Here is a 21,540-nt window from a genome sequence, read left to right on the forward strand (position 1 = left end):
CTAATAGACATGGCTTTCGCAAGTGGAAGTGGAAAGGATTCAAAATGTAACTTTATTTATAGCCTACCATTGCTTTTCTAGTGTTATACAATGATCACTTTGTTCTCTCCTAATCCATTTTAAGTTGCTAGTCAAAATTTGCATGACTGATGTAACTCACTGACTGGAGCCCCAGATTTCTGTATTTCACTAGTTTATTAGTGGAACATGTTTCAGCAGTATGATTTATTTTTAACTCTATTGTTTATATTTAACAAATAGTAGTCTCTCTTTTGATTTATGCCTTGACACAGAGCATTTATAATTAAATGATTAATTGTTTTGCTTAATGTTCTTTAATCCCACTTTATTTCTTCAGACTTCTAGAGAATTATAATATTCATTTGACCTGCTGCTCATTTACCAACATTAATACCTGCTTCCAGCATGGATTTATTTTTAAAATGCAGCTGAACTCTTCTGCTTCAAATATTTTAAAGTGTCATCCATCTTGATGATCCTTAGTAAACTCTCTGACATCTTGCTATTATCACTTACTCTAAATACTATTTGATCTCAAATAATTGACACTAGAAGTTTATCAAAGGTATGCAACTGAACTTTCATCCTGACAGAGGTATCATGGTCCAGACTTGTGTGTATAAAGACACTTAAGATTACATTTTCAGAAGTGGCTTTTAAATCATGCCCCCACATTGTCTGTCTTTCCAAGTTCCATATGAAGATGCCCATTTCATGCACGTTTTGTGTGTGTGTGTGTGTGTGTGTGTTTTGGGGGAGGGGGATCTGTGCACGTGAAAGTGTGCTTACCAGGCTTGTGGGTGCAAGTTTAGAGGCTATCCCCTATAAAAATTGGGCTCTAATTTAATCTCCTTGCTGCTGTTTCTTATTATAAAAACTAGAATCGGGCTGAACCAAAACCACAGAACTGAAGAACCCTGAAATGTAAAGACCTTCCAATCTTGTAAAATTGGAATGTGTGTGCAACATTCTGTGCAGCAAACATTGTGAATCTGATGCAGCTTTACTTGCTACTTTTTTATCAAGCTTTTTAGCTGTACCACACTGATTTTTTTTTTTTTTTAATTCTTTGCTTAACTCACACCGAAAATGGTTTTTAAAAATGAACTTTAATAGGTATCTGGGGATTTAATTCCAGTGCTGCAATCTGAGCATGGAAGCCTTATCTCTTCTTGCATTGGACCTTTGTAGCTGGCGTTTGTGATTTGTTTTGGGTTTAGGTCATAACTTTTTGTACTGTGCAAAGATTAATAACTCAGAACAACTGTTTGCAGAGCAAGAGAATCTGTTCTTGCATTTCATGAGAACAAGGAAGGAGATAATTAACAGCACATTGTGCAATTAAATTGTTTTATATTGCATTGTTACAGCAGCGCTATTCTAATCTGGCTCTTTGCAATGTATCGTGATATCTGAGACCTACAAGATGCCTTTTATCTCTTCTTAAGATTACAGTTGTTGCTAACCATGCTAGCAACAGTATAAATCCTGGTGTGGATCATCCTCAGACATTTTCATAACGTTATAGTCATAATAAGATAAGCCAACAGCCTCCACCCTAGCAGTCTTGCAGTAGCTGCAGAGACATTTGTCCTACAACATCACCAAGATTTTCAGGGAAGTCTTGATAGTTGTTGGAGGCCCAGTACAATTTTAGTTGCTTGACCACTGTCCTACAGGCCTAGCACAGCTTCAGTTGCTTGCTTGGCTATTCTGACCCCTGTAGCATGACCTCTTCCAGTTGGCAGAGACTGAATAACCTTATAGATGTCTCAGTTTCTGCATAGCATGGCACATAATAAGACAAAATACAGATACTGTGTGCTTGCAGTGCACGTAGATAACGGTGATGGGAACAAGAAGTTATCCTTGAATGTCTGGGGGTACACTGTTTTATTGCTAAGGGGCATACTTTTACTCCGCCCCTCATATCACCAGATGTTGTTTTGACGACCCCAATTATTATGGTGAGAATGGAATGTAGATAAGGGAGGAAACCCAATGTAAGTAATTAGCATATATGATAATAAAAGAGAGAATTAGGTGAAGGTTGTTTATGGAAGGGTATAAGTAGTCACCACTTAGACAAAGGGGGGCGCTCCATCAACACCTGACTCCACGGGAGGTGCTGCCGGTTGGACCAGAGGATCCAATGACACCCTGGTGGGGCCCCTGAAGAAAGCCATTTCTGTATACAGCCTTCTGAGTAACTGCTTAGCTCTCCAGGCTTAGTGAGTATGATATATTGTATTTAATTTTAGGCTTTGTATCTAACTAGTATATTTATAGAAAACCTTGCACATTAAACCTTATTGATCTGCAAATTGGGCATACCGTGTCTCACTGGTATCCACACTGATCACCAAGTGTCCAGAATCAACAATGGTCAGTTCCAGCTCACATTTTAGAGGAGTATCATCTAGCCAACAGCAGAGCTACTGTTTTCTCTTCTCTATGACCATCTAACAAGGTATTTACAAATGACACTTGCCTGAGACATATAGGATCTCAATTTCAAACACAGGGACTCAAAATGTGCCTGAAAAATATGTGGTGGTTTGAGGATGCAATTGCAACTGTGATGTATACAAATATCTATTTGAGCTTGTGCACACATTTTGTAGATGCAATTTAGGTGCATACGTCTGAAAAAATGACTTAATACAAAAGACACTGGGCCAAATTCATCACTGGTTTGCACTGGCTTCTGCTGGTGTAGATCCTGTTAGAGGGCCCTGGTGCCAGTGAGTCAATTTAAAGATGTCCCCTCCCAGGAATGAATCGTTCTTGCTGTGCAGCCTGCAGAGAGGCAGTGTGCACCTCTCTATGCTAGTGGAGATGAATGAATAGATATTTTAAAGTCAGTGTGACACAAAATACAAGTTCTGATTTGTTCACTATACTGCTGCTTTCTTAAATCCTTGCTAAACCTAAAGAACTATATTTTAAGCTCAAGATCTATACCTTACATTATGTAGCATATCATTTTTCCAGTGACATGACACAATCTGATGAAATTAAGATGCCTAGCTGCTTAGCGTATGTTTTGGAATAGGACAGATGTGAGCTACAATAAGTACAAGTAAATCATGTATAAAGAAAAACAACATGCAACAGTTGATAAGCAAAGCACAGATTTCATTGTTTTCAGTGCTGCATTTGCACTGTTAGTATTAACATCCAGGCCATGAGGATTCTTTTACAAAGATTTTTGTGGGAAGAGAGAAATGTTTATACAATCAAAAACATGCACTACCTTCTAACTTAGAAATGAAAGTGCAGTCCACTTTAATGAAGACCAGATATTATCAGAGAAATATTTACAAAAGGTCTGTCAATGGAATATGTTTATTGTGAAGTAGATCCTATCACTCTTTACCAGAACTCTTTGTGGTGACAAATATTATAAATACTAGAATGGTAATAGAAGAGCCCACTTTACCAGATTTCATATTGGTTGCTGGGCTGGTTGTGGGGTTGATTCCAGTCAGTTGGGATTTCTCATTCTTTTAAAATTAACTAAATGTGTACATAGTCCAGAGCAATGACTCGAGTTCCAATTCAGTAAAGCACTTCATCATGTGGCTAATATAAGCCATTTGATGATGTCCATCCCTATTCAGCAAACCACTTAAGCACATGCTTATGCATCATTGGCTGCAGACTTTAGCACTTTGCTGAAGTGGGGCCTATGTCTAGCCTATGGCATTTACAGTAGCTACACCCCTAAGTAGTGAGGGCTGTGGAGCTGCACTGTTTTACAGGGAGCTCAGGGAGAATTATATTCAGTGGCTACAATTATTCCTCTACCTGCCTCCCGCCCCCCACTTCTTCAGCATGCAACAGGAGTGCACAAGATGCACCAGTAGACCAGATTGCATCAACTGGCAGGTATTTCCCCCCATATGATATAAGGTAAACACTATGCTGTATTGCCTAGACATTCGGTATATTTTTTTTCAAGAACAAAGCACAACCTTGTCAAGCAAAGTGCAGCTTAGTATATAGTTGATTACTATGTGGTGGTGCCCCTTTCCTTGCTCATGGAAAGGTATTTGTTGTCAAAATAGAAAAAATAAATGAATAGATTCTCCAGTCCTTCACTCCTTTGCAACCATGGTACTTCAAGTTTAGAAGACAAAAAAAAGTTTGGGACCCCTTTGTTATGGTATTAAATATCACAATGTATTAAAAATTGACCAGAAACCTCTTTCTCTAAATCCTAACTTTTCCATTGGAATAAGCAGTTATCAGACTATCAAGCTTGTGGTCTTAACATGTGTCTGCCTTTGCTTATCTGAATCTAAGTCCTGTCAAAAGACACTCTCCTCTGGTGTGTGTTTTTTTTTTTTTTTTTTTTTTTTTTTTTAAGCATCACTGTTTTTTTTTCCAAATAAGGAAGCTAGAGCCACAGAGTGGGTCTGCCAAACTTGAGCTTTTCAGTACTGCAGATACGAGGCAGGACGCTAACTGTTTTTTATGAGGCCTTTCCTCTTTTGCAGCAAATTGTTCTGTAATTTCTGTAATCCTCAGCCAGTCATTTGGCCTGCCTGCCTAGATCCTCTCTCCATCCTTCTGATGTAATCCTGCTGTGTAAACAAAGGACAGACGTGATGTTGATTCCAGCTGAACCTGAATCAAAACAGTCTAGCTTATAAATATTATTTCCCATTGGACAATTTCTCAAGAAATAGATACAAGACACCTTGATTCAGAGAAACAGTGATTATCTTCTTACATAATTCATGATGGACTTCAAAACAAAAATGAATTTTTTTCATATTGCTGTAATTCAAATAATAAAGAAGTTCCCAAAGACATCAATTAGGACTAGTCTCATTGTGCTAGATGCTGTATAGTCCCCAAAGAATTTAGAGTATAATTTAAGAAAAAACATATGTGGATATATCAAATAATTGGCAATGACTGGAGAAGAGATTAGGAGGGCAACTGTGAAAGGAACATGTGGTTACTTAGAATAATTATGCTAAACTGGACTCTGGGAATTTCATTGTGCTGTAGCAGCATCCACATGGGATGTTACTTCATGGCAATCTGATGCACTGTAGAGTCACATGCCATGCAGATAAGGCCTTAGACTTAGTTCTCAAGAGTAGCAAATTGAGTGTGGGATGAGTAATAGTTTAGCCAGTCGAAAAGAGAACCAGACAGAGTACACTTATAAAGTTTGTGGATGATAACACATTGGGAGGGGTTGAAAGCGCTTTGGAGGACTGGATTAGAAGTCCAGAGGGCAGCAACAAAAATTATGAAAAGTTTAGAAAACATGACCCATGAGGAAAGATTGGAAAAAATTGGGTTTGTTTAGTCTCGAGGAGGGGAAACTGAGGTGGGACATAACAGTCTTCAAGTACATAAAAGGTTGTTATAAAGAGGAGGGTGATAAATTGTTCTCCTTAACCACTGAGGACAGGACAAGAAGTAATGGGCTGGCATTGTGGCAAGATTTAGGTTAGACATTAGGAAAAACTTCCTAACTATCAGGATAATTAAGCACTGGAAATTACCTAGGGAGGATGTGGAATCTGTCACTGGAGGTTTTTAAGAACAGGTTAGACAAATACGTGTCCCGGATGGTTTAGGTAATACTTAGTCCTGCCTCAGTGCAGGGGACTGGACTAGATGACTTATCAAGCTCCTTCCAGTCCTACATTTCTATGATTGTATGTTTCAGTGATGAATGTAGAATTAATCTTCAAAATGATCCAAAATCAACAGATCCATTTCTAGCTGCCCCTTCTTGATTATACAGTTACTACAATGATCATTAAATAGTTCAGCTTTTGGAAGATATACAAGATTTGGAAGATTTTCAATCTTCTATAAATATTTTTCACCAGAACCTTGTACTGCTATACAATAAGCAGCTGAAATGAAGGATAGCTTGGACTGAAATAAATGGATTTTTGGGATTCTTCCTCATTAACAATAAATGACCAGAGTCTTGGCTTACATAAATAGGCATAACTTTATCAAGTCCAATGATGCTTCAGAAATTTACACCAGCATAGAATCTGGCCCAGAATTTTTACATACGTAGAAAAATTTATTCCTTGATCAATGACCATGTGTTTGAGCAATGCAGATCTGGAGTGTACCTCAAACCAGATTGTTGAGAGAGATCCATAATGCTATTGATCTGCTTGCTCTCAGAAGTCCACAGGCAATACTGAGATCATACCATGGATCTACCTGATGATAGGATAGAGCGCTCGAAAACCAGAGAAAGATTAGAAATGGGAAGAAGCCTGGGTAAATAAAGCCATTGGCTAAATCACAAATAAGAAAACCAGGCTTTTAAGAGTTGGACTAATTGCATCCATTCCTCAAACAAGAAAGAACCTGACCATGAAAATGGGAAAAATTGACAAAATCAGTATGAAATGAATCCAAAATATCAATACAACCTATTAACCGCCATGTGATAAACTAATCAATAGGCAGTAGGGCACAGCTGCAGAACAGTCCACTTAATACCATCAGTAGTCAATGGGGAAAACTCAGAGAGACTAGTGGTTTGGGGGCAAGGAAAAAAGGCAAAATATAATATAAAACAAAGAAATAGCAATAAGGTAACATCGATAGTCTCAGGCTGAAGCACAACTGCCATGCAAATTTATCCTGATGTCATGGGCATGTGAGTGTTGATGTAAGAGAAGAATTTTTCCACTCCAAAATAGTAATTAGCAGACAATGAAATAGGAGAAAACACAATGAAGATGGTTCATGGTTGAATATTCAAAAGAGCTCTGCATTGACCTAACTGTGATCGCATCAAAGTCAATGGTAAAACTCCTCTTTCCTTCCATGGGAGCAGAGAGAGGCTAAACTAGTGCTGAGCTCTATTGAAAAACTTTCCTTTATTTTCAGGTACATAGAGAACATTACTGTTGCGATATTTATTTATTTGCAAAGGTATCTGAGAAATATCTTCAGCAAATTCAAAGGGGCTGGATTGCAGAGCTACGGATTTCAAACACTTTGCTGAAATGCTTCCAAGAGGGCATGCTGTATTTTTGCCACATATTTTGCAAATCTTTTTGAGACGAGGTTTGTGTTGCATCAGAGAAATACATACTGCGTGTTTCTATTCTGATAGTTTCTCCCAGTGCCAGAGGCATTACCCATACTGAAAGTGGCCTCCTTCTGACAGCACAGGGTGAGCAAAATACTTCCTTCCACCCATGGAGAGCTGGGTGGGGGCCTCATATATTTGTCTCTTTGCTGCTGGCAGGAGTGCTCGCTCCTGATTCCCCCACATGCATAGCTCCTGGTCTCCATCCCCTCAGCCAAAAAGAGTGCAGGGTAGGGTAGGTTCTTCACCAATCTGTGGGATGAGTCTGGTGTAATGGGTGGGCAATCTGCTACATCCTAGTAGGGTGAAGGCACCCAAGGAGCACACTTGTACCTTTATTTTAAAGCTACTGAGCATAGTAATAGAATGTGAATGGTCATCACTTCTGGAAATGTGATCATTGATGTCTCTGTGGCCCTACTGGACCCTCAGACTGCACTGTAGCAACCTGTATGGAACTTGGGGGTAGGACCACTGTTTGCAGGAGGGGGTGTTTGAAGGAAGCATGAGGATATCAGTCTGTGTACACATGGCTAGACTGCTAGCTGCCGTTGCAGCATCTGTGTTTAAAAAAAGAAACTCTCAGTAAAGAGCCAGTTTAGTTTTACAAGTACTGTCCTTTCATATTGTTATCCAGCACACACTACGTAAAAAATAGTCCTGCCTGTATTCCTGAGTTAGAAACTTTAAGCAAAAGAACTTCTCTGGGTTGCTTATGTTTTTCCACTCTCCTCTTTCTTCTAATTTCTTTAAGACTAAATGGCAGTATGATGTTTACTTGCCCTTCTGGGACAGCTTCTCCATAGAAATAACACAGTGGTTAAAAGAAAAAAAAAAACTTTGTTTACAGAGTACTTTGTTCTGATGCACTTCAGTTCCAGCAGCTTGGAGACTGAAAATCCCATAAGGCTTTAAAACAGTTGTAAAAATATGGGTCTCCATTTCTCATTACCAGAAGACTACAGTGAGATTCATGTCTTTAGATTCCTTCAGAACAACCCATTATTTAGTTTGAAGTCCGTTTATAACTTTTTTTTCCACTCACTTAGATTTACGTTTGGCTCTAACATTAATAGTCTGTGCAAAACCAATTAATGGTTTAAGCATTTTGTGCTGACAGAACACCCAATGTGTTAAATGGCAGCTTTGGTTCTTCTGATATACAGCCTGCTGGCGAAAGCTGCTAAACATAGGCCGGCTTATCACAGTACCAGCAATGGGGAGTGTGGCATTTCTGAGACAGGCAGCCAGCACCCCATACACTCCAGACGTGCCATTCATCACTCTCCTTTACACGGACTGAACTGGCATTCCTATATTTATCTGCCAAAATCAGTTCTCGGAAAGTGTCGTCTGCACAAAATCACTGTAATCATTTGGCATGATAGCTCCTGAATTCATTATGTCTTGATCACTTAGATTGACACTTTGCAAAGAAAGAGAAGAAACGGAGATAAAGCAATGCAGAGATAATTCACAGAATTAGTTTGCATAAAGTTGGACAGCTCTAACACTGCATGTCACTGTGACCTGTTTGCCATTTGATACAGTCAGAATTAACCTTGAAATAAAAGGGCCTGCAACACATAGAAAACAAGGGATCCAAGTGCCTCCTCAGAGGTGCTGATCACCTTCAACTCTCACTGAAATGAATAGGATTTGAAGGTGCCTAGAACATCCTGAATAAGGCCCTTCTATTTGGGTGACTGGGATTTCAAATGCAGGTTTTAATATTATGCCACACTAAATTTAAACAAAGTATGGTTAAATGAATCTTGAATTTAGTTCTGCTTTTTTTGTTTGAATTTCACTGTCTATAAACTTACATGTTTAAAACCCAAAACTGAAATAATGTGAGTTTGATGCCCTAATCATGCACTTGCACACAGGCATAACTTTAAGCATGAGTAGTCCTATTGCAAAGGTATGTCTGAAGTGTGTATGTAAATTGACTCAGACTATATATGCACATACGTATTCGCAGGACAAGAGACTAAGGATCGGTGATTGGTAAATCACAGATGGGTCACAGGTTTTATGGTAAGATTTTTTCTGGAAGGGCAAATCTCAACTTTCCAATGCTCTTCAGTTTTAAAAATCAGAATATAATTTCTTCTTCCAGTTGGGCCAGAAATAGGTTAAAAGTTACTCTTATTTTATTTGAACCTGGCTGAACAATGGAAAAATTATGCCCAAATTCACGGTGAGTATTTGCAACAAATTATTTGACCAGCTTCATTCTTATTATGGTATTTCTATTGTTACATGTCTGCTGGAACCTAGACATTCAGAGAGGAGCACAGAGGAAGAATATAATGAAAAATAAGAAATAACTGTACTTCTTGGAACTTCTTAAAAGGTTCAGTTTAAGTTTAGAGTGAAGGATTCTTGCTCTTATTTTATCTAAAGCAATTCTCCCTCCTGAGTACAATCCAGGCTTCAGAAGTGAACAGTATTAAACCATGATTTCTTCTACAAAAAACAAGAAATGAAGTTAGTTAATTAATGAATCACTGAATACAGCCAAGTCTAATTCACTCAGAGTGGACTGGGCTTGCTGTGAAGAGGCAAACATCCTCCCCTGGCGAGGGACTTGGCTGCCTCTTGCACAAAGGCTATCTTGGGACTATCCACAAGAGAGGCACTGGTGCCGGCTACAAAGGTCACTGCTCATTTGCCCTCTGGCTGAAGGAAAAAACATAACCAGAGAGAAAAATGAACTGCAGAGGAGACAAAAATGTGAGCTGTCATTGAGCTGTAGGGGGGAGAGAGAAGCTTGACAAATGGGGAAATGCACAGAACAGTCAGGGTCCTGATCATCCAGTTATTGGATGAGTTGATCAGGCCCCCACCATGAAGAAAAGATTTTAAAATGTAAGACCTCTAAAGACTGCTCAAAGTAAAAACCAGATCCCTCCCCTAGTTGCCCAAATCCTATGCTGTAATGTTATCAAAATTGCCCAGACTAAAGATCCAAACCTAATATTTCCTAACTCCAGCAGTTATGCTCTTAAATGATACCCTACTCAATGCACAATGGTGCTGGAGCACACTTGAAGGGCCTCGTTCTCGTATAGAGTAAGTCCCCTTTACACCATTCTGGCCAGGTAAAGGGGCTTAAAAAGGGAGTACATTACATTTACACTGCCAGAGCTGAATAAAGATGTGTGCATGTGTAAAATCAACCCCGACTCAGAAAACTGTTTTCTTCAGAGAGTAGGAGCAAAAAATGTAGTATGTTCTTGCAGAGCCACAACAGTAGTCCCCCAGTATCTGGGTCTGGTTTGGGGAGGCAGACAGGCAGGTTGACAAGCAATTAGGCAGAGTGAACACCAACAATGAGTGCAGCTAGGCAGATTTATATGCTTTGGAGTAGGTGGCGAGGGGCTCAAGCTGTTGTCAAGACAGAACTCTCATCATAAAGCAGTTCATGCTCTGTCCCATGTGGCCCGGGAGGTGATAATAGGCCTCACATTGGCAGTGGGGAGCCCTGGTAAAATGTAATAGCCCAACAAAACTGGTATATTTAGGGGAGACACTGGGAAGAAGAGCGCACATATTGCAACACAGGGTGCATCTGCTAGGAGATGAAGGGAGCCAAGGACCTCCAGTGAGAAATACTTGAAAAAAGAGCAAAGTAATTAAACAAGTCATTTAGAGATTTTGCCTTGCAGAGATGCAGGAAGGAGTCAGGAGAGAAAGTGATGGGACAGGGTAGAAGGAGGATTACGGAACAAGTATTAGCTTAAAGGAAAAGAAAGCAAATGGGCTTTCTGTAACATTGTAAGGGACTTTGAAAACTCCCTACAGAGATTAGGTTGAAGCAATTCTTACCATTTATGGCATAGGCAAAAAGTGGGTAATCCTTGCAGGAGTCCCAATGTGACAAGTTTGAGACCTGAGATCAGTAGGAGACGAACTGTTCCCATGGTACAGATAAAAGCCCGTGGTAGCATTAACCAGATAGCTGGGGTTTGCTGAGAATTTTCCTAGGCCAAGAACCTGCCGTCTGCAGTAACTTGGTGCTGAATTAGACCTCTGAAAGTGATGTGGAATTAAGCTCTAAGATGCAGCATTAATGATGTACGTGTTTTGAAGTGCCATATGAATCTGCCTCTAAGAGTTAGAGGCACATATTTCCTAACCCGGTAAACAAAATTCAAAAGACAAGAGAGAACAGTCATTTCAGCTGCTCTGCGTTGGTTTATGTTAATGGTTATAAAGTATTTGCACTGTAATCAATGCTGTGTGTAAAGCAGACTGCCCTTTGGAGAAAAAATATGCTGAAAAAACTGAAGAACTGAGCTGTTCTTGTACTGAAGGCAACTCGCTTAGGCCACAGCTGTGGATTTAGCTGAATGTCAGCTATGAGATGTTTTTTACCTGCCGCTTTTTATTGCTAATCTAATTTTGAATTGCAAAAGGGGATTTATGCCTTTACTTCCACTTCTTAGACCAGAGCCAGCCAAGGTAGATGGATCAGGTGCTGGCAGCTTAATGAGGGTCAAAAGAAAGGAATTTCCTCTGACTGTCTGCCTCGTGGCAGGGCTCCCACTTCTAGGGCTCCCACTGCAGCCCTGATGCACTCCCTTTGCAGGGACTAAAGGATGGGAAGCTGGGAATGGATCCTCTGGTCCTGCTTCCACCTTCTAGCTAAGCCCACCCCAATCAGCAACTGCATGCTGTTATGAAGGGAACCCTCCCCCATGTAGCACACCAACTGCACAATCTCTTCAACCCCCCCCGCCCCCCGCAAGCGGACAGTTGTCGAGGGACGCTGTGCAGCTATAGAAGGGGCAGGATTTGCCACTTTCTGTAACACAGGGGCTTGTATGATATAGCTATTGTGGTGGTGAATATTTTCCTTGTTAAGGCTTCCTGTAAGTCATTTTATTTTCTGCTGCGCTAGGCCCATCCTTCAGCCTAGGACCAATCATTTAACAGCCTTCGTGGTCTACTGCTTTTGTCAGCTTAACATTTGTATTATTAAAAGGATAAAACAGAGACTCTTCACCTAGGACCACAATGGTACATGGTGTTTTATTTTGGGCATTGGCCTGAAATGGCTATGGTACCATGAAACCGCACATATTGAGATGAATGATGAGTGCAGTAGTCAGATGATTTCGGAAGACTCTGAGAGCGAGTGACAGCAGATATGCCCTCAGAAGAAACTGAAGCAGCAGGATATGCAGTCAATGGCACCAGTAGTCAGAGGTGTTTTTGGCAGTGATATTTACAAGTGATAGTAGATGAACTATGGCATGCATGTATCTATACAAAAATAGTAAAGACAGGGACCTCACACATTCCTGTACTTTAGTCTGAAGTCTTCTCAATGCTAGACTTTTGAAGCACAATTTCCATACTTTAAGTTAGAGTGCATAAGTTAGAGTGCACAATGATGCATGTGAATGTACTTACATGCCAGTCAGAGCATATAAATGCAGAATTCAGCTCATAATTTAGGAGCCTACATTTAACAGCTAGGCCTACTGCAAAAGAATCCATATTCAATCAGTGCAAACAGAAGAACTACGAAACTTACTGGTTAGATGGTCAGAGAATGCCAGGATGTCCTATAGCAAAGGTTTGTTTCTTCTTCGAGTGCTTGCTCGTGTCCATTCCATTGTAGGTGTGTGCGCGCCTTCGTGCATGGTTACCGGAACTTTTTTCCCTTTACCAGTATCTGTAGGGCTGGCTTTGGCACCCCCTGGAGTCCCGTGCATATGCTGCAGTATATGAGGTACTGCTGACCCTACGCCCTCTCAGTTCCTTCTTTCTGCCTGTGACGGTTGCTGCAACTGCTTCGGCTTGCATTGCAAGTGCTCAATCCCTTTTGTTCTGCCTTAATCATTTGTTGTTTCTTAGTTAGGTAGATTAGACCTCTTAAGTGTTGTTAATAGTGGTAGTTGGTGGCTTAGGATAGTCCCGACTGGGACTTTGCCGGGAGCAGGACGTGCCCCGGTCACCGGGTTTCAAACCGTGTGCCTCCTGTGGGAAGGCCTTTCCACTCAGCGACCCCCATGATAATTACCTAAAGTTCCTGGGAGAAGCTCATCTTAAGGATAAATGCAAACTTTGTAAGGCTTTCAGACCTCAGACCCAAAAAGACAGAGAGATCCGCTTGAAAGCCTTACTGATGGAGACAGCATTCAGACCGGCCTCCGAACCAATCTGTTCCACTTCAGTACTGAGCATGGCATCGGTGCAGAGCGTGCCATCAGCACTGGCCCCGCCTTGGCACTGACCTCCTTCCTCGCCGTCGAGGAAGAAGCAGGAAAAGCAGTACACAGAGAAAGGACACTCTTCTGCACCGTCCAAGAAAGCGGGGTCAAGCATGGTGCCGCACCGAACCCAGATGGTGGGGATTCGCTCGCCACTGCTGGAGCCTATGACTCCCACCATAGAGCCATCCCCAACTCCTGGGAGTGGGAGGGCATCTCTGCATCTGCCAGCGCTATTGACACTGGAGGTGTTTCAGGTGGCACAGACCTTGTTGGCTTTGCCCCTGGCGCCCCCGCTCCGGCCTCTGCCCAGGGAGAAGGGGCCAGTGTCTCAGGGGAAGCCTGCATTGTGACCCCCTGGCTGGCTCAAGTGACCGTGATCCTGGGACAGGAGATCATGCCATCTTGGAAGCTCCAGTGGGGGGCGATCGATAGCTCCAGCAGCATGCTGAACCAGTGCTGACGTAGCCAGGTAAGTGCAATTAAGAAAATGTCCGCCTAGTCCCTCTTGATTTTCAGCAGGACTTTATGAGGGAGAGGAATGGGCGGAAATGCATACACGTAGCTCCTTGACCACTGCAGAAGGAAGGCGTCCGAGAGCGACCTGGCCTCCAGACTGCAGAAGGAACATAACTGCGGGCAGCTCATCCATAACTCCGGCTCACTTCCAAGGTATTGCTTGTGAGACACTTACAATGGAGAAAAGACGGTTACTTACCTTGTAACAGTTGTTCTTTGAGATGTGTTGCTCATGTCCATTCCATGCCCCACCCCCCGTCCCCACTGCTGGAGTTGGCGGCAAGAAGGAACTGAGGGGTTGTAGGGCTGGCAACGCTTCATATACCACAGCATGTGCGCAGGGCTCCAGCGGGCACCAAAGCCAGCCCTATGGGTACTGCTAAAAGGAAAAAAATTCCAGTAACCGTGTACGAAGGCATGCACACACCTACAATGGAATGGACATGAGCAACACATCTTGAAGGATAACAGTTACAAGGTAAGTAACCTTCTTTTTCCGTGAGTCAAGACTCAGAGGTGGGACCAGAAGCAAGATAAGCGAGGCTTTTCCTTTTAAAAAAATAGTTGTGAACTTTTAAAGGGAAATACTATGTTTGCCAGAAGCACAGCCCAATGGCATTCTCACGTGGTATAGTTTCTGTGTTAACAGATAAATCAGGATTCTTTTGTCCAGCTCATGTTTTTAAGATTAATGGACATATTCATATATGTATAAATAAATGTTTGTGTAATCTTTAACTTCCTGACCCTGTAACTGAATACAGGTGCATACAAAAAATTCTCTGAGGCATCTCTATAGGTACTTTTAGGTTTTAGGGCATCTCTATCTCCCTCAGGCATACTCTAGATTTCCTGGGGCTCTTTCAGCATTAGCTAGGAGATGAATAAAAGAAGCTTGGGGATTACATCCTCCGGTGTGGTTCTTCCTTCACATACCAGATCCATAATAATCAACCACTTTGTGAGGTAGGATATCAAGGTTTCCTCACACTGCACTTGAGGATTATTCTTTAAGGCCACAGTATAAAATACTAAAGGAAAGAATAAATGTTTGTGCTTCCTGATCTTATGTTAAACCTTTGGCTCTTTCTGGAGTTAATGAATAATACAGTTTCTTCTATTGTGAGTAAAGCTTCTGCCCTGGAATGGGGTTGCCAGGTGGTGGTGACTTAGTATATTTGGTTCCACTTTCTCTGACTTTTTCTCTATTCCTGTTTGATAGAGGAACAATAAAATGTAAAACGCAAAATCTCAGTCACTACATCTTCTCCAGTGAGGGACACTTACATAGCACAATGTTTATTGTGATATACACATGACGAAGTTAAAAGACAAGTCATTAACATGCACTGTTTTGGAAAGTAAAGTTATTATATGGGATCACAATGTATATTTAAAAAAACAACGCTACTATCTTCTAGTGCAGTCTGTTCAAGCCCATTGTCTACTGACAGCACATTAGGCTCCTATTTTCATGCGGGTATGTATATGTGGGTGTGTGAGTGAGAGAGAGCACATGCCAGCTCATAGTAATGTAAAGCATGTTCTTGGGTTCTATGGAACAGAGGACAAGACCCATTTCTTTGCTGTAAGGACTGCTATTTTTGGGTAAGGTAAGGTGCCCAGCCAGCTCTTCCATTTTGATGCAGTTGACAGTTGCTTGCCTACATAACATACACACACGACTTTTGTGTTAATGACAGTTAAGGTAGCCTCAGGACATGCCCCAACACCTCAAAACCTTAAAAAGCATGTCAATAGCAAAGTAAGGGAAAAGTTGCTTGTTCCTTGCTGTTTTAACATCACTTATAATGGTATCAATAACACACTCCAACACTGCATAAGACTTTCTTGTCCATGTCCAACAGAGAATGCAAAGCAGTATATACCCCAGCTTCATCAAACTCTTCATCAAAGTCTACACTGTGATGAAACAGCCCTGAGCCCCAGGAGCTCAAGTCAGCTGGCACAGGCCAGTTACAGGTTTTTCTCTGCAGCATAGATGTACCCATCCAGGTTAGAGAGAGGATAACCAAAGCACATTTAATCTGAAAGGCAGTGTAGCTGAGCAGCTACATTTTGGGTCTACCGTGTTAGAATCCTGGAGTGAGATCATGGTCCCACTGAAATCAATGGGAGATTTGGCACAATCCCACCACCAGGGCCACTATTCATGTGGATATACGAGCCTTTCCCTTATTATGTCTTTATCATTAATGTCAACTCACTTGGGAATATAGCCCTTTTATAAAAATCCTTCAGAGGTGAAAGTGAAGTAGCGGGTGAGGAAGCCTCCATGCTCAAAACAATTCTAATACTCTAGAAATACAACAAGAACAAGAATGGCCAGAAAGCCAGCAAGAAAATTAGCTAGAGATAAATGTAGCCTTGCACATAAAGAAAAATAATCCATACCTTTATATAGTTTTAGGAAAAAATTATCCTTCAGGTCTCCACAGCTGATCTGAGGCACCAATATTCTACTCTTTATAGTCCATGTGGCTGTTAGGAACAGCCACATAAGATAAGAGAACAGAATTATCCCCCAGCTGTAGAAGTTTGAGAATGGCACTTCAGGCTGAACAATCTGCAGATCTACAGCTAGCTTCAGATTCAGAGAAAGAAATCATTTCATGCTTTTTGAACCACTTTCTTTTATCACTGCTTCCAATCGGTTAGGGAAGCTTCACATTCCACTGCTCTTCAGTATTTCCTTGTTAAGGGAGTAATGAAGTAGACACGCACTCAGATTACTGTATCTCTTTCTAACTTATTTAGAAATTACTATGTAAACTCTTGGATGGGGATATTAGATGGTGAAGGCCGAGTGATTTTCGTAACTCACAGAAGTTGGACGTATTTTTTTCAGAGTTCCAGGAAAGGTGTCCTGTTTCTCAGCAAGACTCTTTCTTCAGCTTTGTCTAAACTACACATCTTTTCTGAACATTTCCCACCATTGCTAACACCAGGACCACACTGGGATCTTTAGTGTGGCATCCAACTGTCACCTCCATTTTAAGTGCCTCATTAACTTAATTCTAACTTCTACAGTGCCTCAAAAACCAGATCCAACACCCCCAAATGACTCTCATTGGATTGGATTGGGCCCTAAATACTGAGGTCCCAATTTTCCACTGCTTCCAAGCTGCACTTAGCTCCTGTAGCTAGCTCCCTAATCCATGGCTGCTCAGCCCTGGTAGATGTTACAGCAATAGGGGGAATTCTCCAGGGGGAATCTCTAGTCAGCTGAAGTTGACTTTGCCTCGCTTAAACTGTGCAAAGTGAATTTAGAAGACTGAAGAATTTGATTCTGAGATCCTGATTACACAATATACTTAAGTACATGCCTAACTTTCAACATGGGAGTAGTTTTGTTCAGTTCAGTATGACTATTCACTTGCTTAAAGTTAGATATGTGGTTAAGTAGCTTGCTGAATGAGGTCCTCAGTAATTATGTTCCAGTTGCTGTCTGCTATTTATTAATATGCATAGTTGAGGAACATTGTCTTTTTTTTTCTGGACAGAATACTTTTGAAGCCCAAATAAAATATTTTAAATCCCTCCTGCTGAAGAAGCTTCTTAAGCAGGGTGTGATGCTTTGAAGATAAAGATAACATCATGTTTTATCTGACCTGGCTAAAGATGGAATTTGGAACATCCAAAAGGGCAATGAAGGCTGTGTACATGATATTCAGTTTCTAGTGGCAAAACATTAAAATAAAAACAAATTATTCAGAATGGTTTCTGTGTCAAGCTTAGATTACTAGTGAGTGTGAGAACAATTATGAAGTGAATTAATTTTTACTTACCAGAGATATGTAAAATTCAAATACTAAAAGGAAGAAGAAGAAGGGAAAAAAAGAGATAAATATGATAATATCAAGCCACAAAATTGCTATAAATATATACATATTCTCCAGCACATAGACATATTTTAGAATTGTGTCCCTACTAACAAAATAGATTGTACAGTATGATGTCTTAATAGCAATAATTTAATGGTAATGATTTAATCATACACCACTAAAATGTATGTTGTCTACTCACAGCTTTCCTGTTTTTCATTTAAATGAAAAATGAATCTGAGCTTCTCAGTTCCCAGCTGCAGTATTTAACCCTTTTGCAAATTTCCATCTTTTGTAACACAGTGTGGATAGTTATTTGCTTTTGTTTTTAGCAGCAATATTTTTCCTATGGTCTCTTTTCTGTAGGTTTGTGATACTACCTCTGTCTCTGAACAGAGAGCCTTAGGTCACTGAAGAACTCTATCCAAGATCATATATTTATTCAGCTTCTTATTAGGAGTGCACTACTGGGCATTCATGTGCAACAAATTCCCATTTGCAGTTACAACATTTTTCTTATTTGTGTCTTCATCATTCTAGTTGGTGTCCAAGATGTCCTAAAAATAACGTAAACTGTCCGCTTGTAGGTTTAGTAAACCACTCCTTTTTCTGCCCTTAGTAGGAGAGGGAGGAGTTGGAATGCCTGTTCTCAAAAGTAAGGGAGGGCATCTAGCAGAAAAACTGCAAGGATGATGCCCTTGCAGCAAACAAAATACAATGGAATCCTTTTTGTGGGGGACAAATCTTGCCCCGGCTTCCAAGATCACAGAAGGTCTTGACAGCAGGACTATTACAGCTCCGTTGCACAAGAATGAGGCATGACTTAAGGGGGTGGAGTAGGTGAGTCTGGAGAATCCAGCCATATTGCTAAAGGGCCTCTGTAAAGTACCTTTGCAGGAGAGCTGTGTGAATAATTGATTTTTTTTCAATTTGCTGGCAGTTTGGAAAAATGAAAAATAATTTAGCTAAATCCAAACCAAATCAGAAAATTCCAAAAAAATAATTTTGTTCAACCCTTGTACCCAGAAAAAAAACAAGACATTTTGTTCTTTTTCCCCAAAAAGAGAAGGAAATGAAGCTCTAGATTCACAAAAAGGTGTCAATGGGGGGGAGGGGGAGAATGTAGGAGGTGGTGCCGGTGTCCATCTTAACTTTTAACCATGGTTAGGACACTCAGCTGGTATGTGAGAGTCCTGGCTTCAATTCTCCTCCCTCCAACCCCACTATCTGATTTGGAGCAGCGATTTGGATTTGGGTCACCTACATTGCCCTAGCTCCTAGCCTCTGGATAGGCTGGTGTGGAGGTCCTCTGTCTCTCCTGTTGCAGCTGTTCCTGTTGGTATAAAATACTTGAATAGTCATTGGGCTGGAGATAGTAAATAAGAATGACTCTCTAGCCTGGTAGCTAGGGCACTCAGCTGGGTGGTAGGAAACCCAAGTTCATATATGTCTTTATTCCAATATCTCTATAATTATGCACTGTGGAACACCTTCAACAGAAGAGATTGAGAGAGCTCTGTATGAAAATATTCCATAGCCCAGTAACTGGGGTAACTTTCTGTAATATGGGAGACCCAAATTCAAATCCCTGCTCCATATCAGGCACCGGGGGGAGGACTGAACCTTGGTCTCCCACATCCCAGGTGTGTCTTAACCAATGAGCTGAAAGTTATACTGTGGGCAGCATCACCACCTCTTGTTCTTCTTTCCCTCATCTCCATGAATCTGCCCAGTGCCTGGCCCAGCTACTCATCCTGGCATTGGACTTTGGATCTGATCACAGTGAATCTTGTTTCTACATAAAAACTTTCACTATAAGCAGCTTCATTATGACTAGAGAGGTCCTTCCCGGCAAAAGATTCCCATCACCATCCTGCTTCAGCTATGGCTTTTCCTCATCCCCTGTGCTTGTAGGATGGTCTCAGAGATCCCCTAGGTTCACACTCAGTGGGGAACCCCTGTATCAAGATCAGTGTGGCTTCCTTTTTCACTGAGAGAAGTGACATCAAGAACAGTTGCTAGCAATTCCTCTTTATACCTCCTCCCCCTGATGGCATAGAAGCAATCTCTTATCCTTTTTCCTCGCCTTCTGCTCATAATCTGCTTCTAACACAGCATTTACTACCTATCATGTAAATGATAACTGCTGCATTACAATTGAAGCTGCATACTGGAACCTTGAATATAGTGGAGTGAAGCTTGATTGTAAGAGTAATGAAAATACATTAATGTGTTAAAGCAATTAAGGGCACTTACTCTGCTTCACCTCCATTAATTTTCACTGTAACCATATTCACTATAAGCAGATTCCACCGTATTTCATAAAAACAGGGAAAGTTGCTAACCCTCTACATGGCTTCTAAACTGCTGTATTATATGTGTTAGTGATGGGTAAAGCTCCAATGGCCTGGAAGTTCAGTTTGGATAAGTAGCCAAAAGTTTAGATGCTTAAAAGTGAACAATTTGAACCTCCGTGGTCTGTAAAACCAGGCCGGAAATTTCACAGACACAGATTTTTGTGAGAGTTTTCATGTTTGCTGCTTCTGGTCAGGCTATTGATACCATGAGAACTGCCTTTCTGCTGCTAAGCCCAGTCAGAAGCCTCCAAAAGTATCTTTTTTTTTTCTTGAAAGAGAGCTTGTTGCTAGAATACACATGGAAGGTCTAAGGTTTAGAACAGTAATGGGAGAACTGATTTTCTGAAAGAACCAGATTATGTCGGACAGTGGGTAACTAGAATGCCAGAAGAGATTCAGAGGAGCCATAACATGACAGTGACTATGAGTCAGAGCAATATATTTTATAGATCGTAACAATATAGGTGGAAACATCAATCCTACCCGCAAGCTGCCTAATACCCTCACTATTTAAATATATCTATAATAATCACAATAAGATTGTTGCAGTAAAAACAAGGTTGAACCAAGGTAACTGTCTGATCTTATTTTTATCTTATTTAAAGAAAAAATACTCTAGAAGCTGTAAACTTACGTTGGATCACCACGGAATAATCCTGTTCCTGTGTAGCAGATAAGGAGTCTGCACCCTTTAACCCAGCTATGTGACTAATACTGATTACAGAAGGCAGCATGTCTAAAAGAAACCCCATGGTTAAATCCTGGGAGTCATATTCATGACTGATTAGTTTTAAGGTCTCTTTTGTCACTTTGAAAATTAGCCAATTCTGTTCGTGACATGGAGGAATAGAAGAAAACGGCCTGCACGCACAGATAAATATTAACTCCTTACACTGTCAGTGTCAGGATTGTGGATTTGATTCCTAACATAAACAAGAGTTTGTTCTTAATGTCTTAGGACACGAAGGCCAGCATAGCTGATCTAACCGGAACCATGTGGACAAGGTCAAAGATGCAGCTTCTAATCTGATGGACTGGCTTGTGTTGTATGTGCAGTCCTCTAATGTCAAACAAAGCCTGTACATATGCATAGCAGTTTTCTTTATACTGTCTGAGATAATGGAACTGGGTTATTGCTCAGTTTAGAAAGGTCCTTGTTTTGAGAACATTCTCTTCCCACTATTGCCTGTTTGATAGCTGACAGCTATCCTTCATTGCTGATTGCTGAAAAATGTTGGACTACCAGCTACATGGAACAAACTACAGACTTCTGTGGGTTTCCCTTAAAGACAGAAAATTCTAGCTATCCATGTGGGTTCTTTCCTCTGAGGAATGAATTCCTGCAACCACTCTTCAAGATTTGTTTTTGTATCCTCCTTGATTAATAGGCTACTGATAGTACAAAATACATCCGGTAGAATTCTCACTTATGCGGGAAGGCATGATTATGTAATCCCCATCTTTGACCAGTTGCC

Source organism: Emydura macquarii, unplaced genomic scaffold (genome assembly GCF_026122565.2).
Source record: "Emydura macquarii macquarii isolate MOO-44397 ecotype Brisbane River unplaced genomic scaffold, CSIRO-AGI_Emac_v2 contig_1363, whole genome shotgun sequence".
Classification (NCBI taxonomy): domain Eukaryota; kingdom Metazoa; phylum Chordata; order Testudines; family Chelidae; genus Emydura; species Emydura macquarii.